Source organism: Thermobia domestica, chromosome 5, assembly GCF_964235325.1.
Source record: "Thermobia domestica chromosome 5, izTheDome1.hap1.1, whole genome shotgun sequence".
In the NCBI taxonomy this organism is placed as follows: domain Eukaryota; kingdom Metazoa; phylum Arthropoda; class Insecta; order Zygentoma; family Lepismatidae; genus Thermobia; species Thermobia domestica.
In genome coordinates, this window is record NC_137458.1 from 166,231,105 (window position 1) to 166,244,603 (window position 13,499).

The window sequence follows — 13,499 nt, forward strand, 5'->3', positions numbered from 1 at the left end:
TTTACTTTCATTCCTCACATTTGCCCTTGACTTTATATGTGCATGTGTAGTGCCCTTGTACTTTATCTATGAGCGTGTGTATGTGTGTGTGTGGGGGGGGATTTAACGCATATCGCATGTCTTGCGCTCCTTCTGCTCCTTTTTGTCTTTTTAATTTTATTCCTCACATTTGCCCTTGTACTTTCTATGTGCATGTGTAGTGCCCTTGTACTTTATCTATGAGCGTGTGTATGTGTGGGGGAGGGGGATTTAACGCATATCGCATGTCTTGCGCTCCTTCTGCTCCTTATTGTCTTTTTTAATTTTATTCCTCACATTTGCCCTTGTACTTTCTATGTGCATGTGTAGTGCCCTTGTACTTTATATATGACTGTGTGTGTGTGGGGGGGGATTTAACGCATATCGCATGTCTTGTGCTGCAGGATACTTCTTACTCTTGCATTACGTAGGGAAATGGTATTTCATGTGGAAGTGGTAATAGAACACAGAAGAAACGCAGATCAGGGTGTATTCACACTTTATATTGGAGTGTGAATACAAGATGATCTGGGTTTCCTATGTGTTCTGTTACCACTTGCACATGAAATAACATCATTTCCCTATGTAATGCACGAGTAAGAAGTATCCTGGAGCACCGGAAACAAGGGCGGTCTCATGTATACTATTACCAAATTTACAAAGTGAAATGGAACACTTCAAAATAAGCAATTATTTTCATTACAACTTACCTCTAACAAATAATAAGTATCAAAAAAGCGAAAATATTCGCCGTAAAACCTTTGGACACTAGACTTCAGAGCTTATGCGGAAAAAATGTTTAAATGTAATACATTTACACTTGCACTACAAAATACGTGGCTCTTCATTGGTAATACTGTTGACCTTGAATAATCAACTCATACCGTAATATAGCACAAACTAAACCATGATTCAAAGCAATTTCTACATTAAACCGTTTTTATTAAAACAAAATCAACAAAAACCCAACACTCCTTTAATTAAGTTCGCGCACATACACTAGCTCGTTCGTTCAGTCCTTTTACGAGTCACAGGAGAAGCAAACGGTATAACAAATCATAGACACCACCGGCAGATCACGCGCGCCTTCACTGTGCTGAGACAGCCAACAAATAACAGTCGCATCCACTGTTGCCAATTGATAGTAGGAAGTCAAGAGGAACTGGGACTATTACCAAATTTACTTTCGCTTCGCTTCGCCCCGTATTGCTCGACAGCAGTTTTTATCTACATGTTAGCTGAAGAAAAATATTTTACACGTTTCTACCTTAGAGATTTTGCAGGATGAACAAACATCTTCGGTAAAATCGCGAATTTCTTTATCAATAATTAATAATTGATTAGTATTATTCTTTATTTCGGAGTCTTTGCCTTCTTGATTCTCCTTTAAAGAGCTGCCTTGCGGCTAAGCGGTTAGTGTAGGCGCCTTTGGCGTTGAAGATCCGTGTTTGAATTTCCGAAGAAAACTAATGTGATTCGGTTCCTACATTAAGTTGCAGGCCCATGACTCAAATAGCCTCACTGCTGAAAATAATGCTAAGTCCAAATCTATTAGGTAGATCTTTAAGATTTTAGTTTTTCTTTTCGGGCGAAACAATATTTTTTTTAATGCTTTTTACCGAGTTTCTGTGATCTTCAATTCTTATTGAAAATAACTTAACAAGAAATTGTACGATAACATTGAAATAATACTATAATCCACATCTTTTCCACATGAACTTTTTATTAAGTTGATTCCCTACAATAGTTCCTTCCATTTTTACAGTAGTTTCTGTTCTTGTACTTATGTGGATAGCGTATGCACCTTTGGTACGAGAATCCTGGGTTCATTACCAGCGGGAGCGCATGTGGTTCGGGTCCCGCGTAAGCTGTAGGCCTACGTCTTACATAGCCTCGCTACTGAACGGGACGCTAACTCAAATCCAATCAACCAAGCTATTCTTATACAAGGAGCATTTCATGACAAGACAACTATGCAACAGCCCTTTTTTAAAGAAAGCTGCAGCAATGGAAATTCACTACACACGTTTGAAGGTCACTACAAGGTAGTTACTTTTTAATGCCATCAACAGATGGCGCCTATGTGCAGTCGGTAGAGTGCAGTTTGAATTTTTACTAAAGTATGGATTTAATATTTAAATTCAAAAACAAACGTAAAACATTTATATAAAATGTCTTCTAAAATATCTCAATATTTGGAGATATCAAGGAAAGGAATAGCGTCCGGATTCTCTCTCGAAAATTTAAAAAAAAAAAAAAAATTTATTAAGTTGATTGTGAGTTTAACGTCCCTTTTAGTAGCGAGGCTATATGAGACGTCGACCTACTGATTAACGTGGAACCAGAACCGCATGAGCTCCCGCCGCGAATCGAACCCGGTCTCCCACGCCAAAGCTCAATTTTATTGGTCCCCTTCACATATGTTCCTGCAGTCGACGACTCTCTTTGCCAGATAGTACCGGATTGGGCGATTTTTTAAGTGCGCTTGCTACAAAATATCAAATTGAGTGACACGCTAGTTTTGAGCTACTTCTTATTTTCTGCATTTTATAAATCGTAAAAATATGCTACATTTTTATTTCCATTTATAAATTCATAGTACATTACTGTTGAATAATTATTCACAATGAACAACAGTTTTACTAAAATTTTTACGTGTGTGGTACTAGTTCTATTCTTGTTTAATCTTCAGATGTGACAATTTAGATATTTATTTTTGCGCTGTTACAGTATCACTGACCGTGTTGCTGCCTGAGCTATGACTAGCCATAGAGTTGAAAGATATTGTGAAACGTGAGTATTGTAAATTTAATTATGTTCTGCATTATCCATATTGACATAAAGGATAAGGGGAGTGAGTACAAAAAAAACTTCCAAAATTCATGGCTTGCAGCTAAAGACTTTAGCAAATTAATTAAATAAGTTAGGGATAACAGATAAAAGGCATACAGTAAACTTTGTAAGGTGCATATACTCAGAGTAACACAATACAGACTTAAACAAACGTGCACTCCTTGGAAGTCAGGAAGGTCACTCATTTTATAGTATCACCACGGGCGTCTCTGGCGGGGGGACGCGTCCCCCCAATATTTTGAAGTACAATTCAATATTTTATTCTAACTTAATTTATTTACTAACGACAGAATAACGTATGAATGATAATAATTGTACTTATTTGAAATACAATATTCAGGCTGTGAAACGATTATAACAGAGTTCAGAATTCTCAGGGGGTCCGTGGAGGCAAACAGAAAGGTAACAAACGGAATCGAAGAAAGAAAACGGCAACGAAAGAAAGGAATGAACCTACACTTGGTACTATATTTCATGTAGTGTAGGCAGTGGCGTATTTACGATTTTGTTTCGGGGAGGGCTTTGCTAACTTTCGGGGGGGCTTTGCCTGAAAATGTGAAAATTCTGCAAGATATTTCATATAGTTTACTATAGCGAGTAAGATTTCGGGGGGGGGGGGGCTTAAGCCCGGAAGCCTCTCCTAAATACGCCACTGAGTGTAGGCTGGGTTAGATAGTACCATTTAAATCACTTTCTTTGATGTCCCCCTCCCCAAAATTTTACACGCCAGAGACGCCAGTTTACTGTCCACTGGAGCTCTGCTGCTCCTCACGTATTACAGAGTTTTCCCGGAAGAAGAAATATCTACCGGGAGTGGAAGTTCAGAAGATAAGTGGAAGGGAATCCGGAGACCTAAGAAACAAAAAAGCGGAAAAGTAGAAGAAATGCAAGTGTAGAGTACAAAGCAGGAAAAGAAAAAGACAAGAGAGTGGAAGAACGGTGAAATGGAACATGACATATGAGGCATCTGGAAGTAGAAGAAGATGCGTTAAGAATTTTGAGGCATGATGCAATTAAGACATCATACAAAAAGAATATGGTGGAGGAAACACTTCAACTGAAAGTGGGAAGTAAGATTGTGGATTTCAAGGTCGATTTAGAAGCATCTAGGATAACGATTACAGACAAAGAATACAGAGAGAATTTTAGAAAAGATTAAATTTGTCCAAAATTATTCCTAACCTACAGTATGTTAGCCCCTTTAAATAGGAGACGCGTCTTGCTACCGTTGACCTCAAAATTCTAACAATTACGTCTCTAAACGTACAGAGAATGGAGAAATATTTTTTAATACACCACTAATAATATTCTAATACAGATGGTGATCAGAAAAATGGAAACACCTGAACGAAATTGCAACTTACCAGATTAATATGGTGTCGGGCCACCTTTCGCCTTCAGAGCAGCCTTGATGCGACGTGGGATGGAGGCATAGAGGTCCTGAATGGTAGCAGGTGGAATTTTACACCATTCCTCGTGCAGGGCATCGGCCAGTTCTGTGAGAGAGGATGGAGGTGGAAATCGTCGCCGGAGTCGTGTTTCCAAGACGGACCACAGATGTTCAATTATGTTGAGATCTGGGGATTGAGCGGGCCAGGGGAGGTGTTGAACTTCATCTCGATGTTCCTCAAACCACGCTGCAACAACGCCAGCTGTGTGAATGGGTGCATTATCATCCTGGAAGATGGCGTCATTGTCCGGGAACAACATCCGGACCATAGGATGCAAGTGGTCTCCTAAAATTGCGATATAATCGTTGGCAGTGATTCGTCCGCTAAGTGTGACCACAGGACCCAATGAAATCCATGATATGGCGGCCCACAGCATCACCGAGCCGCCGCCATGTTTCACAGTTGGGCGGAGACACTGCAGATCATAGGCTTCTTTGGCCGTTCTCCACACATAAACATTGCCCGTGGTTGGGAATAGGGTGAAGGATGACTCATCCGACCATATCACACGTTTCCAGTCCTCAACGCTCCAAGTTGCATGGTCGCGGCACCATTTCCGGCGTGCGAAAGTGTTATGGTCCCTGATGAACGGTTTGACCCGTGCAACACGACCCCGTAAGTTCATGTCATGTAATTCGCTTCGGACTGTGATTGTCGAAACAGGGTGGGGGAAGTGTTGATTGAGTTCCTCCGTCACTTGCTCCGCAGTGGCACGACGGTTCTGCGTGACAATGCGCTTGAATACCCGGCGTGACCTGTTAATCATGATTTTCTTCCGCCCACTGTTCCGCTTCCCCGATGTGGTTTTCCCGTGTGTTGTGTATTCCGTCATCACCTTCGACACTGTCCCACGCGACACACCTAACACAGTAGCCACGGCCGTTAGACTCACTCCACATAACCGCTCACCAACAATTTGCCCTCTTTGAAAATCTGAGAGGTCTCCCATTTTACACTACCTCCGTCTGCTGCAGCCACTGGACACTGCTGTTCCACTGCGCCTGACGTAGCATGGAAACGGACCTAACACACCACCACCAGTGGTCCGGCGCTGCGGGCGCCACGACACCACTGCCAACCCATACATCTGACGTGTTGCCAACTACAGGTGTTTCCATTTTTCTGATCACCATCTGTATATATATATATATATATATATATATATATATATATATATATATATATATATATATATATATATATATATATATATATATATATATATATATATATATATATATATATATATATATATATAAATTTATTTTTAAGTTTGGGCTACAAATAGTCCAAATCCGCTATTATTGGAACACACCCTCACTACTTTTTAATTGTCAGGTCTGGAAACACTGCATCTGCTTTCTCAATAAATCCACTTTATAATTTATCACAATTATTAGTATCGTTTATATCAAGTATAGTTATATCAAAATAAAACTCATAGTACAATTCATTTCAATCCAAACTTATTTCAACTTTTTGTTGCGTGATAACAGAGACGCAATAATGAGAATAATTTAAAACTCCCCTTTGCTTGTAATACAAAATATAGAACTTGATAATAACATAGTACAACACATTAAAAGGCATAAATAACATAAATATTTAATTATGGTCATTTAATTTTTAAGCTCGCAGATTCAGGGGCGGATCCACGACGAACTTCCGGGGGGAGGCGGTGGGTTGTAATACTGCTACTTAGAACTACTATTAAGAGCTCCAAGCTCTGGGATAAGTTTTATTTATATATAAAATAAGAAAGTTTGTTCTGGAAGGGGTGATCGCCCCGATTGTCGACCCTGCGTAGATTTAGCTCTAGTGTTCCTTCTAGACATGTTTTTGAGGGGTACTGCCCTCCGGAGCTCTGACAGGTCCCCCGGAGGAGACCAAAATATGTTTATAGTAAAATACTAAATAAAATAGTACCCTATGAAAATAAAATGTGCCCCTCCGCCCGGAATATTTCTTCTGAAAGAAACACTTCATTGGCCCGTAAAATGTTATTTGAACTAGGGATGGCCACATTTTCCGGAAAAACGGAAAATATATTTTCCGGAAACCGGAAAATTGAAAACGGAAAATTTTCCGGAAAAACGGAAAACGGAAAATTTTCCGGAAAAGCGGAAACGGAAAATTTTCCGGAAAAACGGAAACGGAAAATTTTCCGGAAAAACGGAAGACGGAGAATTTTCCTGAAAACCGGAAAATGTGATTTCCGGAAACCGGAAAACTCTTTTTCCGGAAATGGCCATCCCTAATTTGAACACAGGCACTCCGGGCTGCGCCTCTATTATATTTGTACTCAGTTGCCACTAGAGGTCTGCTCGAGCCGGAATTTTTAGTCCGGGCACAGCCCGGCCCGGCCCGTGAATTTATAATGTGAGGCCCGACCCGAGTCCGAAATATGTTTTAGGCTTTAAGCCCGAACCCGGCCCAAACTCATGTGATAATCAAATGAGTTCGAAATAAGCCCGAATTACAAAAACTTAATAATTAACGCAAAATTGTATTTCATTTAAGTAGAGATTTAATTTTGCATTTCAAAAGCTTGCATGATTAAGAGAAAACAACGAAATAAAAGTTACCATTTACACTTACAACGGTAACTATATGAATTCTCTAAAGAAAATGGTAATTTATATAAATTCCGTCTCTCTTAGCCTCGGTGCATAATTGTGGGACGTTAAACTAAATATTTAATTTCATGTCATTTATATAAATTTTCATGGAATGGAAACATGAATATTACAAATCTGTAAAAGAAAATGTCAATATGTGTAAATTCTTATGCAAATAGATGTGTACTTGACTTACCCAGACGGAGAGTCCGGACCCCCGCCCCTTCGAAACCAGAAATTAAAAAATTAAGGAAGAATGATTCAAAAAGAAAAGAGAAAAAGAATCAGCTTAAAAAATATATAGCTATAACAAGCGATTGGTAACTCTTTCTTATGAGGAGCTTTGTGTGGAGGAAATGGGGGGGGGCTCAATTTAAAAATGGATATTATTTTAACAGAGCACTCCGAATTCCATCTAGTTCCATGCTAATCCTATGGACTACAAATAACTAACGATAAACCGGTTCAATCAGATAGACTCTCAAGTAGAACTTTAGAAATGCCCACAATCACGAATAATAAGAGCCTGGCAACATAGCTATCAGTTATACTTGATAAAGAAATTTTGAATTTCGCGGCAACACTAATCCATCTTACAGGCGTCTTTACTGCCGAAAGAAAAAAAATTAAATGAAATGAAATCTTTGAGTTTTACGTCCCATGCTTATGCCAGTTAGGCTAGAGGAGACGGTGATGATGAGTGATGAATGAAATGGTGGAATGAAGAAAGTGGGAGGAAACGGGAGAACCCCAAGAAAACCCACGCACACGGTGTTTGTCCAGCACAAAGTTCACTTGGCGGGGCCTGGGATCGAACCCGAGACCCCAAGCGCCAGAGGTGAACGCTCTACTACTGAGCCACCGCGGCCCCCTTACTGCCTAAAGAGATCTCGATGCTATCCTTGACAGCATTAAACAAAGATAAGAAAAAGAAGAAGAAAGAAAACAAGAAGAACCAGTTCAAATGACTTAGGAAGACTGTATCTTTTTCCATACTTTTTAAAAATATTCTTTTACTCGAGACTTCTTCATAGTTTGTTATTAAAATACTTACTAACATATCCTCATTTTATTATTCTAACAAGCCGATATATGTAGCCAGTAAAATAGTTTAGATTGATAGAGCTCCTGGTGTGATAACCACAATATTTCATGCCACTTCTCCCCCCCCCCTCCGGACATTACGAAATCCTGGCTAAACGAACCCATATATGTTGCCAGTAAAATAGTTTACAATGATCGAGCCCCTGGTGTGAATGCTACAGTATTTCGTCACGGACCTCCTTCCCCTCTTATTACGAAATCCTGGCTACGTGCCTGCTACACAGTTAGTTTTACTCTCAATTGCACAATAATTAGATTTTTAGTGTAGGCGTCTCAAGTTACAAATTTAGATGTGTTTTTAAAATTCTCCAAAAAGAAGGGTCCGATAAATATCGTTGTCCACTATATTTACAAAGACCCGACAAAGTCCGAGAAATGTGGTTGTGTATTTACAAATTTATGGCCCGAACCCAGCCCGACCCCGAAGTGATCAATGCTTTGTAGGCCCGGTTGGGCCTAAGCCCGCGGGCTTAGCTCGAACCCGTGCAGACCTCTAGTTGCCACAAACGTGATTTAAATTTGGCATATCTATTTTGCCCCTTCCTTATAGATAAATGTTTGGTTAGTAGGTATTTTCTTTTCCAATAATTTTACATACAGAATATGTTTTGTACGATGTTGTTACGTGGAGTTTCTATTGAAAATATTTTTATAAGCTCTTGAATCATATCATAAATACAGAAATAGCATTACGTCATGTATTAGGCGTTTTACTGCCCACTCTGAACACGAAAGAAGTCCAAGCGCACTCATTTATCATTTCCTTAATGGTTTGGGTGTATGCCAGGGGATAACCTACAACTGCTTCATACCTTCACTCATTAATGTTGGCTAAAGTAACGCCTCGACAAAATCAGCGCTGCCAGTTAACAAACTGAAGTTTTTTTTTTTTTCTGCTATTCATTGAATCAAAACGGGGGCGCTTCCAGAATCTATCGTAGAACTGACAATTTAGTTCGTGACGAATAGCAATGTTGCCGGGTGCATGTAAGTAAAAGATTTATCATGATAATTTCAAAGTTGCTTTATCATTGTTTTCAGGAATTGCATAATGTAGACAGATCCTTAACACACATTTTGATGCACTGAAACATCAGCACTGTTGCACGTTCAGAATGTTAATTTATGAAAATCACGTTTCCCCTAGTAACCCCTTACAGAGGCCTCATCCGATTAATTATCGGCGGTAATGAAAAATTATTTTTTCCATTCCATAGTTTCTAAGCTAGTCCAACTATACAAACTGAAAATTAAAGACAGAATATCCATAGGTATGAGTAATGAGTCAATTTACGTGACTTGTAAAAATTAAAAAAAAAAAAAAAAATGATTTACACCTTCCGTTACATCTGGCAACTCTGTATGGTTCCTAGTGTACTTCAATCGTTACTTCATAGTTTAAAAATATATGCATGAACAAGGCTTGATTTTGGTATAACCATTATTTGTGTACCGCTTCCGGTTCAAAAGTTCTACTATCCCAAGCTCCGGGTTGCATTGTATATTGGACACCCTGCATTTTAATAGTCAGTTAACTATATAATAAAAAGTAATTTTAAAACTCAATGTTTAATAGTTTATACCGGATGGTGTTAATTATTCTTGCTTTGTGCAATATAAAATAAAATATTAAGTGCCCTTTTTACATGATAGCAGACCTCAACGTTGAAGAAATTTCATTTCAGAATCCTGGGAAACCATTTACATATTTTCATTAATTTTCTTTTCCTCCTTAATATCGGACAAACTAAATTTTAAATTCTCTAACCTGAATCTAACATATCCAATTTTCAGATATAATCAATTTCTGCTTCTGAATCCTTTACCAAAACTTCTAATTAAGGTTAAGAACTAGGGTTACGACTTTAAGTCAAAGCATTCTGAAGATGTGAACATGAACCTTATTGGAGAACTCAAACATTTTTATCAATATGTTGGACATAGTTAAAGCCATGAACATGAGAATTCGCCACATTAATCTGTATCAAGTAATATTTAATTAACATGTCCGATCAGCATTCCCTAATGTTGAAGCAATTCTGAGAATGTTACATGTAATTATAGAATATTGTTATACAGAGGTTGTTCAGTCTACATTTGGCCAATTTCGATTTACCTAAACATTTAGAACAGTCCATGGCGCCAGGTCCGTAAGATCTCGATGTGTTTCCCTTAGTCCCTAACAATAGCCCGACAGCATAATTTCTACTGTAATAGGCTTCTCTGAAGAACGGGGAGGGGAATCTTGTCCCATTCCCTTTGCACAGCTTTCCAAAGTCCTTCCACAGTTGTCACACGCCGTTTTCCCAAAGCCCGCTTCAGCAATCCAAATCCACAATAGTCCATAGGACTTGCATCTAGAGATTTAACAGGTACCTCATTGAAAGGTATCACCTGTACAATGCCGTGCCGTGGAAAATCAGCGCCCGGGGCGAGAGTATACGACGGCGCCCCCATACTTATATTCAAAAGTAATTTTTCCTTTCTTTTGCCCCTTTCTTCCCAATTTTTTCGCCCCCTTACTTCGGTACCCGGGACCATCGCCCCGCTCGCCCCCCACGGCACGGCCCTGCACCTGTATACAACTTGCCTCCTCCATCCCCCTGTAGAATGCGAGGGACGATCGTGAGGTATATGATGAGGCCTTGTCCATGTGAATGCGCACCAGATTGGCGTCATTTCCGTACATTGTTGTAATATCATGCTCGTAGATCGGCCGCATGATCTGCTCCTGAAAATACTGCGAATTTATTTTGCAGTTCTTCGCCACCCTACGAATCTTCAGTTTACCTCGGTAACAGTAGCCAGTACCGACCATGAACCCTTTTGGGAAGGATTCTTTGCAAACACTGACCCACCTTCTGAAGTTCTTGGCGCCTTTCTCTCGGTACATGATGGCTCTCGGTTTTCCGCAGTCGGAAAGGTAAATCCATGCTTCATCGAGCGTTACGACGTACATCCACCTTTGATTTGCCAGATGCCGTTCGTACAGCTTCCGGGGATTACCCTTTTGTTCCTCTTGGTGGGCATCCGTGGGAAGATGGCCGCGAAATTTCATAACTTTTTCCAGCTTGAGTTGATGGTTTAAGGTCCGGCTCACAGTCACCAAAGACACGTCAAGACGATTAGCCATACACCTTTGTGTTGGCGGATTTTCTTGCATTGCCATTTTGCGACGTTTTCTCAGCATGGTAGAGGTGGCTCTGGTGCATTCCTGCTTCCTAGGCAACTTCATTGGTGATCCAAATGGTGGAGCTTCGTTGGCCTTGTACTTTTTAATAACATTTTTTATTCCACTTAAACTGATGTTGCAGCCATTCTTCTTGCACTGTTTTCTAATGATAGAAACACTAAAGTGGGCGTCATAAAGAGCCGCAACATAGCCTTCCCAAAACCGGCTTAGTTTGGGCGGCTTTTTGTCACAGAGCAGAAACCCACACACTTGGAAACAAATTTAACACAACCCTCACAACAATGCTCCTGTTTTGTGTGTTATTGTCGTCCGCGCGGAAAAACAACTCCGTTCTCAGGAAGCCACTGCACAACACTACAGGACGCCACGAGCCAGGTCGGGTGAGTCCATTTTGCCCGGGAGGGTAAGGAACGAAATCGGGCAAACGTAGGCTGAACAACCTCTGTATATAATTATTAGTAGTTTGTGTAATATATATATATAATTTCACATTATAGTAAGCTTTGTGTTTCTAAAGAACTTCGCAATGTGTTGTGAATGTGGTAGGATTATAAAATGTTGTAAGTTGATCAGTATATGTTAATAAAATACATCTTGTGTGTGTAAATGTATTTAGACACTTATTAGGACCATGAATTACCATATAGTTTATATTCATCAACTCCCCCCCCCAAAAAAAAAAAACGGCGACATTTTGTCGCTGAAAAAGGCTAAACATATAAAGGGCCCCATTACCTTCAACAGCTTATGGCACCATCAAACCTAAATCCCTGTAGTTGCTCACTTACAGTGCATATATATAGAAGCAGACGTATTATTAGGATCTATACATATTTCTTATGCAGTAAATGATCATTATTTACGTATTAGTTTGTATTTTCTATAAATGTATTTCTGATGTGTATAAACGTTTATGTAATAAATATCTATATCAGGGTTGTTAAGGCTAACAGAACGACAGGCGTAAATAGTAGTGGCGTATATTGGCTACTACTATTTATTGATTTGATGGCTTGGGCTACCACTAACCTTTATAACAAATGTACATTATTATTATTATTATTATTATTATTATTATTATTATTATTATTATTATTATTAATAATAATAATAATAATAGCTCTCCCTCTTTGGAGTAATGAGTAATTGCTAGTTGGGCCTAGTTTCTCATTAGTAACGCCTATACCCTTATTGCTGGTCTAATCGCTAGGATGAAATCCCGGGACGATTTTCGGTGGGAGGGTGTTGAACGCATTACGATTATTTAGATTCTACCTTAGCCTGTCGGTCCATGTCTCATGTAGCCTCGGTGTTGCAAAGAAACACTTCTATCGAACAAACAAGCAAACAAACAATAATAATAGAGAAAGAAAAAAATGAAATGAAATCTTTCAGTTTTACGTCCTTCGATTTTGCCGGTTAGGCTAAAGAAGACGGTGATGATGATGAGAAATGAATGAAATGAAATGAAGAAAGTGGGAGGAAACAGGAGAACCTCGAGAAAACCCGTGTTTGTCCAACACAAAGTTCACTTTACATAGCGGGGATTGAACCATGGACCCCATGCTTGAACCAGAAGTGAATGCTCTACCACTGAGCCACCGCACCCTCTTGTTAGAGAAAGGATACAGATGAAGTGAAAGATCAAATTTTCATGCTACCCTAGGTACTGTACATCAATCATTTCCCTGTTAAACAAGTATAGTTTTATTGAGAAAGTGTACAAATATATGTAGAGTTAGGATGTTCTGAGGGGGTCCATATCTGTTGGACTCCTCGTGAGTGCGCCACTGTGTGCAAGTTATAAAGAACGCTGAAATAAGTGATTGGCAACAAAAGAGCCTCAGTCTGTAAGAGCCTTCGCAACGTAACGCAAATAATGAAACAAATTATTATAACTTTGTCGATTATCTAAAAACACTGTTAAACACAAAGCGCCTTATGGACAATAGTTCTGACGCGTGATTAGTGCCGTACTAAAGAGTTCTACTAACATATGTTTCCTGCAGTAGTCAGACCTTTAGTACAGCGTTTCCCAACCTTTTTTAACTTGCGGCACACTATGGGTGTAACTTGAATTCTCGCGGCACACTCATAGTTATTATTATTTGTAAATATGTATAATACCGTGGTATTTTTTTTTCTGTGATTACTGATCTCCTTCTCACAGAGAAGAAAGCTCAATCACTGGTTCTTCCCCGTGGTAAATCATTATGCTTATTTTTAATTCTAATTTAAAAATAGAAAACAATTGCAATGAAA

The 13,499-nt window shown here is 39.3% G+C and overlaps 1 protein-coding gene across 1 annotated transcript in view; it reads right to left on the bottom strand.

The window, feature by feature from the left end:
- The window catches only part of LOC145686247 (uncharacterized), a 34,238-nt gene extending 33,104 nt beyond the window's left edge, over positions 1-1,134 (bottom strand). The window contains exon 1 of the mRNA XM_081759356.1: positions 729-1,134. The gene's annotated coding sequence lies outside the window, so the exon portion shown is untranslated. The remainder of the gene's footprint in view (positions 1-728) is intronic.
- Between the last annotated feature and the right edge of the window lie 12,365 nt (positions 1,135-13,499).